Below are 7,607 nucleotides of genomic sequence, written 5' to 3'. Positions count from 1 at the left end.
TGAGCAGAAGTGTCCCCCATAATGATGGCAGGATGTATCAAACTACGAATACAAAATCAAATGTTATTTATTTATTTTTTTATTCAGTTTACCTCTTTGGGTGATCAGGATGTGTTTAGATAATTACGAGGTGACTGATTTTGATGAAACAGGCACTTAAACTATTAATGTACAATTACAGGTAAAACTGTGTTTGTGCACAATAGCATACAAGGTGTAGCAGATGCATAACGTCTATAACACGGTTTCAACATTCTTCTAGGTGTGTTCGTAACAGCGAAATATTGAATGACATAGCAGCTGGATAATTATGCTATGACACACGCAACCCTTCTGTAATTGCAAACTCCGTGTGCGGGCGAGACGTAGCCTAGTGGTAAATCGCTCGCTCGATGCGCGGTCAGTCTATGATCGAACCCCGTTGGTGGGCCTATTGGGCTATTTCTCGTTCCACCCAGTGCACCACGACTGACATGCCGTGGTATGTACTACCCTGTCTGTAGGATGTTGCATATAAAAGATCCCTTGCAGCTAATCGGAAAATGTAGCCAATGGCATCGCGACAGCGGGTTTCTTCTCTCAATATTTGTATGGTCCTTAACAATATGTCCGACGCCATATAACCGTAAATAATTTGTGTTGAGTGCGTCGTTAAATAAACCATTAACCCATCGGGTTTAAGGCTGGTAGGCGCTGGATTCGCATCCCGTTTCCACCTAGAGAGGGCTTAACGACATAGGTGGTAGGTGTAAGACCACTACGTTGGCACTAACCCTCGGTACTGGATAGCCGTGGTCCACTCCTGCCAGAAACTTCGGAGAGCGAGGTCGTGCTTTTGAACCGCTCTGTTTGCACGTGCGTTTGTGGCGTGTTAACCCTGACTCGCGTGTGTTGTGTTATATATAATTTTATATATTTATATATATATATAATATTATTTTTCGTGTAGTTTTAAGATCTGCCCCCCCCCCCCCCCCCCCCCCCCCCCCCCCCCCCCCCCCGTCGTTAAGATATCTGAAAATAGCCGAATCTGTCATCATTGTATCCAACTCTTGCTCCTGTCTCTCGGACAGTGATAGTTCACCGCGAACTTTAATACAGAACGCGAATAACGCGGAAAACTCCAGCCTTTCCTTTGGTATCGATCTGTTTAGAGTCTACAAGTCGGTTGTAGTGCCCACAAATGTCACAACGACCACAGATGTCAAAATGTTACTGCCACAACTGTCCTAATCGACCACAAATGTCACACGATCGACCACAAATGTCACAAAGGTCTCAACCACACATGTTACAACGCTGAACGCCACAAATGTCACAACGACAAATGACGCAACTCATCAACCACAAATGTCATAATTTACATTGACGTTTTAAAAAAAAAAATCTTTTTTTGTCCTTTTGGGGTTATACCCTTAGCTCAAATATAGTGCCCCTTGCTCAACAGGATTACAAGATCTATTCCCACTGTAGTATCCCCTAAAATGTTTCATTATTAGCACCAACTTAGTGGCCAGAAAACTCGATATCAAATCAATATTACACTGTGAAAAAGCACTGTTGAATAAAATTACTCTCGTACCAAGTTCAGCACCATATAAGTAATGTTAGTGTGAACAAGACTGTCATGTTCGGTCGAACTGCTATTAAGGCCACCTTTATTTAACAACCACGCATCAATAACGGACACTTCAAGCGCTACATTACGTATACCAATGCATCTATTTTAATCTGTATATTCACAGAATACCTAGTAAGTTAGAAAAAAATATGTGTCTAATCCTATTGTTAAAGCAATAAAATATGTTTCAAACAATGAAATACTCAATGTATACAGTGTCCCACGAACTGTGATGAGAGAGAGAGAGAGAGAGAGAGAGAGAGAGAGAGAGAGAGAGAGAGAGAGAGAGAGAGAGAGAGAGAGAGAGAGAGAGAGAGAGAGAGAGAGAGAGAGAGAGAGAGAGAGAGAGAGAGAGACAGAGACAGAGAGAGAGAGATATGAAGTAAAACAGGTCAGCAAGACAGTTTTAACATTAAAAAACATACATGCACGTATACACACATACACCGGCACGCAGCATAGCTTGATAACAAATGTATACATGTGATTAGTTTCCTATCAATTGTATTATAGTTTGTTAATGTTCTGTGATACTGCGGGAAGTAAATGTTTTATTAAATTACTCTATATTACATCTGTTGCTGGAGACGAGAGAATTTAATAATAATAATAATAATAATAATAATAATAATAATAATAATAATAAAATTAATACAAAAATTATTATATTAAATATTTCCAACTAATGAATGATACAGCGACCACTTGGTAAAAAAATAGCTAAGACTGTTCTTACTAAAATATAAATGTTTTTCTATAGAGTATCTTTGTTTAATTTCTTTTTTCAAATGAATGATATTTAACTTAACCTTTTGCACTTTACATTTATATATAAAATACTTAGCTACAAATAGCAAGAAATCAAAGATTTTATCTGTTTTAATGTTGTCTTTAAATCCAAATATGACTAGTTCGAGAAACAGTTTTATGTTACATAAATGATTACAGTACTTCGATGACCAGTTTAAAAACGAATTCCAAAACGTTTGAACAAAGTTACATTCCCCAAAAAGATGTTCTATTGTTTCTTTATTTACATTACAAAAAGTATGACTAATAATCGCGTGACGACGAGTGATATGTACAACGTAAAATAGACAATAGGTTATATTTAACCAATCAGTATTATTACTTGTTCTGTTGTAACCAATCGTTAGCCTTTTAATTATAGCACTAACGTAATTATATTTTTAAACAATTGTTAATTGGCTTTGTAATCAGTCGAGTCTGGATAGTGGCAGCGTACGTCATTATGGAGAAACAGTGTTATTTTAAATGGAAATACGTACAGAGATCACCCTACCATTTATCGGAAAATACTATCAGAGAATATCCTTTGTGGTTTAAAGATCGAACCGAATGTGTACAAGATGCCAAAACTAACTACCACGATGATTCACATCAGTCCAAACGTGTGATTATTAGGAAGATAATGTCCACATATTGCATAGACGAGGTGGACCCTTCCAATATGAAACTTTACATCGAATCTCTCCTGTCATTATGTTACTGCATGGAAATAGCAAAGACCATCAAACGATTGCCCAATGGACTAAGCTTTGGGTGCATGTTCGACGAGGAAACAGTTCACACATGTCGAGACCTGACTGATAAAGAACAAGTGGAACACTAGTACACAATGGCTTGGTCACAACTGGATGAAAATGATATCGTCCACAAGTGGATCAATGTGCTACGCAACGACCCCTAAACACAGGATCGCATACCTTCAAGCGTATTACATGGTTACCAATGTCGGGATTACTTAGGAGCCATCCATAATTTTCAACATTTTCACGAGCGTACAAACTTTTGACCACCCCCCCCCACCCCCCCACCCCCCATCCCCTAAAAGTGTGCATCCCCAAATAAAAAATGTTGATCGACATTTTTCATTTTAAAAAAAAGTGTACACTGGCCACTTAACCCCCTCCTCTCGCGTACAGTTTGTACGCTCGTAAAAATGAAAATTATGGACGACCCCTTAGACGGGTGTTTTAAGACGACCAAGTGGTTCGAGGCTTTAAAATCACAAGTTTTGAAATACGTGCGACTTGAACGTCTATTTCTCTGTTGAAAAACACAATAAACCCCTAAAAAAACCCAACCCCCCCCCCCCCCCCCCCCCCAAACAAATAAAATTAAACACAAACAAATAAATAAACACAAAAAAAAAAAAAAAAAACCCAACATATTGGTTTTGCAAATTTGATTTCACCTCAATGATGGAAGCTGCACTGCAATATATTAAAATGATATTTGTAACAGTTGTATTAAAATGAATAAACTTATCTTAACTTAATGTTCGCCTTACTATTTGCTTTTTTATTTTTATTAATGTTTTCTTCTTCAAGATATATACGATTTGGATAAATAATAATATTTTAATGTTAATTTTTATATGTACAGCGCTAATATGATTTTATGCAAATTTCATTTCACCTCTGCCCAATGATGGAAGCTAAATATAAAACTGAATTACACTTATTCACTTTGCACAGGGGCACGTATCAGGTCAGGTCAGGTCATAGGTCTTTACGTGCACATTCTGAGCAAGCTGTTGTAGCGCACGCCTGTCTTGGACAGGAAAGGTGGGGGGGGGGGGGGGGAGGAGGGACCGCCTGCACTGGTCGGTAGCAGGCGGGAGGGGGGGGGGGTAATGATGCTATGGAATTTTGAATGGAGCAAGAATTATGCCAAAAGAGAAAAGGTGCGCAAGTTTGATTGAGGAACTTGGGGGCAATTTTGAACGGTCGGTCAAAAAGAAAGTTCCGGAGCTAATATAGGTTTTGACATTAGTGAATCGAGAGTAGCTCGTTAATTAGACCTCTATGATTCTGTGGTGTCTCCCTAGGTTGCACATAGGGCCCTTAAAAGGGCGTTGCATGACAACACAGGGGAGACTCGTCCAATTGTGTAAACACCGGTAGACAAGGCGCTGTCGTTCCGGGGATTTGTTTCCAAATCTAGTTGTTGCTGTTAACGACGTCCTCCTCTTCAGTGTCACCAAGTACCAAGTAGACCACCAACAGCAAGTATTTGGGGGTTGGATAGGGTAGGCGTGTATTATTTGTCCAGCTTCCCCTGGGTGCAGTGCAATTGTGTACTCGGAGCCGGTATTCTTTTGTCCATCTCCTTATTATAGTACGTGACAGGCCATTAAATAGGGGCGGGTGCATTGCTATAATTAGTCAATGCACCCTATGTACTGTTGCGGTTGTGCGTGCTGTCTGTTTGTAAACCCTAGTTTGGTGTTAAGGTTGTTCCTATTGTCCTAAGTCACTATTCTAACGTAATCAACGACAATCCAGAGCCACCCATCTCCCCCCCCCTATCCTTGGATTATAATGAAATACAAGGAGGTGTGTGTGTGGGGGGGGGGGGGGGGGGTATACTAGCCTAGCTATCTAATTTGAAGGGTTTTCCCTAATAGTGTGAGTATTGGTTAAAAAGCCTAGTGCTTAGCATACTTAGTTTGGTTACCAATCAAACAATGCATCTATTTAGGCAGGGAGTCAACTATCGGTAGGTAGAATAGTATGTAAGTAACTGTATACATGTACTAAGTTGAATTTTGTTTCCCACCCTCTTAAATTCTTAGCTAAGTTTGCACACTTATTGGCACGTATCAAGTTTCACCAGGTGTACAGCGTTTCAGCCTTTGTCTACTAGGTCATAACCCTCTAAAAGAAATATGTCAGAATGACCATATGTTTGACGTCCAATAGCCGATGATAAGATACAAAAAAAAAAAAAATCAATGTTCTCTAGAGGCGTCGTTAAATAAAACAAACTGGACTCTCTTTTTTCTTATGCTCATAATTTACGCTTATTTTTGGTAAAGGCGGGTTTTGTTGGAGAATCGCCATTAATAAATATATTGCTTTTTTTCGTGGTAGACTCATCCGCCATCACCCTTGTTTCTATTTATAATAAACTCGTCCGCATATGAAGGAATAAGGTTTATTCGAACTGCCGTCGTTCGTCGTTCAGCGAAATTACAATCGTAGCTTCCCCGGCTGTTACTTTCCGCGCGGTGCTGATCGCCTCTCACCAGTAATTAATCAGTAATAATTAAACATACCGAACTAAATGTACAAATTGCTAGTTGCTTTCCCCCGTACATCTCTGAATCGAAAATCATGCTCGGTCGCCTCTCGACAAACCGTTCCATTTATGTAATACTTTGCATCGTTGATTTCTGTAAACGACATAATTGTTGATATTTAAGCGATCTGAGAGAGAGAGAGAGAGAGAGAGAGAGAGAGAGAGAGAGAGAGAGAGAGAGAGAGAGAGAGAGAGAGAGAGAGAGAGAGAGAGAGAGAGAGAGAGAGAGAGAGAGAGAGAGAGAGAGAGAGGAGAGAGTGAGAGAGAGAGAGAGAGAGTGAGAGAGAGAGAGTGAGAGAGAGAGAGAGAGAGAGAGAGAGAGAGAGAGAGAGAGAGAGAGAGTGAGAGAGAGAGAGAGAGAGAGAGAGAGAGAGAGAGAGAGAGAGAGAGTTAGTTGTTTTATATTTTATTTCACGACGCACTCAACATATTTTATTTTACGGTTATATGGCGTTAGACATAATATGGTTAATTACCATTCTGATTAGCAGCACGGGATCTTTTATATGCACCATCCCATAGACAGGATATCACATACCACGGTCTCTGTTACACCAGTTGTGGAGCACTGGCTGGAACGAGAAATAGCTTAATAGGTCCACCAGGCAGGATCGATTCGACGACCCACCGCAGCATGAGCGGACGCTCTACCACTGATCTTTTTTCTGCGCCCTAGCTCAGCGAAAGAGCGTTCGCTCATGATGCGGTGGGTCGTCGGATCGATCATCCTCATTGGACTCATTTAGTTACGTCATGTGTTTCAGTCAGTGATCAATAACTGGTGCATCGTATGAATGGTGCTATCATAAAAGAACCCTTGTTGCTAAGAGTAGCCAACATGGCGCGGGAACGGGTTTGACATATAACAGCAGCTGATCAGTAATTAATGTACTTCAGTAGTCTTGTAAAACACACAAATTTTATTTTACCATTTTCGTATACTATTTGACTTATGCAATTATTAAGAATAGTATCAGAACGCTCCGATGTGAATAATTGTACCATGTGTAAGGCACCGATATTGCAAATTCCAATACACACACACACACACCACAGAGGGAGAGAGAGAGAGAGAGAGAGAGAGAGAGAGAGAGAGAGAGAGAGAGAGAGAGAGAGAGAGAGAGAGAGAGAGAGAGAGAGAGAGAGAGAGAGAGCTTTTGAATCATATGTTGATTGCTTTACCCGTAAATACTTCAAAAGAACATTTAATGTACATGTATAACCATTCCGTTTATAATTATAGTGTTTATAAATTACAGTAGATAGCGTATGTCGATTTAACACGTACATCATTGAGTTCCTGCTGTTAATGGGTCCTAGGTCTGCAAATGTTGTGTCGACATGATATACTGACTGTGCCTTTATTCAGAACATGGTATATTTAAACCGGTTCTAACGTCACTTGTATTAAACAGTCGCCTGCCAGAAAAAGGCTACATTTGTGTTCTAAATCATGTAATACATGTATGATATTAACCTGCTCTAACGGGCACCCGATATTAGTGGCCACCTGTCTTAAACGGCCATTTTTATACCCCCATATGTTACTCTATATGCATTTGCGTAAGTGGTTGTTAAGTGGTAAGTGTTAAGTGATAAGTGGGCGATGTTTAGGTGTACAGTTGTATTAGGATATTTTAATAGAACAGTTATTAGTCATATAAATACGAGAAGGTTCACAGTTTAGTACATTAATCGTTTATTGCATTGGTAGATATGTTTTACATTCAAATATATGGTTTACGTGTATTTTATTTTGCAAATAAGTGTTAAATCACTGTACAATTGTCGTAATTGTTTAATATATGGATCGATTCCTCTATATTAAAACAATTCGTCTTGCTTTCACAAACTTTATTCTTCTTCTATAAATAATATA

Source organism: Gigantopelta aegis, chromosome 15 (genome assembly GCF_016097555.1).
Source record: "Gigantopelta aegis isolate Gae_Host chromosome 15, Gae_host_genome, whole genome shotgun sequence".
Taxonomy (NCBI): Eukaryota; Metazoa; Mollusca; class Gastropoda; order Neomphalida; family Peltospiridae; genus Gigantopelta; species Gigantopelta aegis.
The sequence above is the reverse complement of the archived record's forward strand: the minus strand, read 5'-3'. Positions refer to the sequence as shown.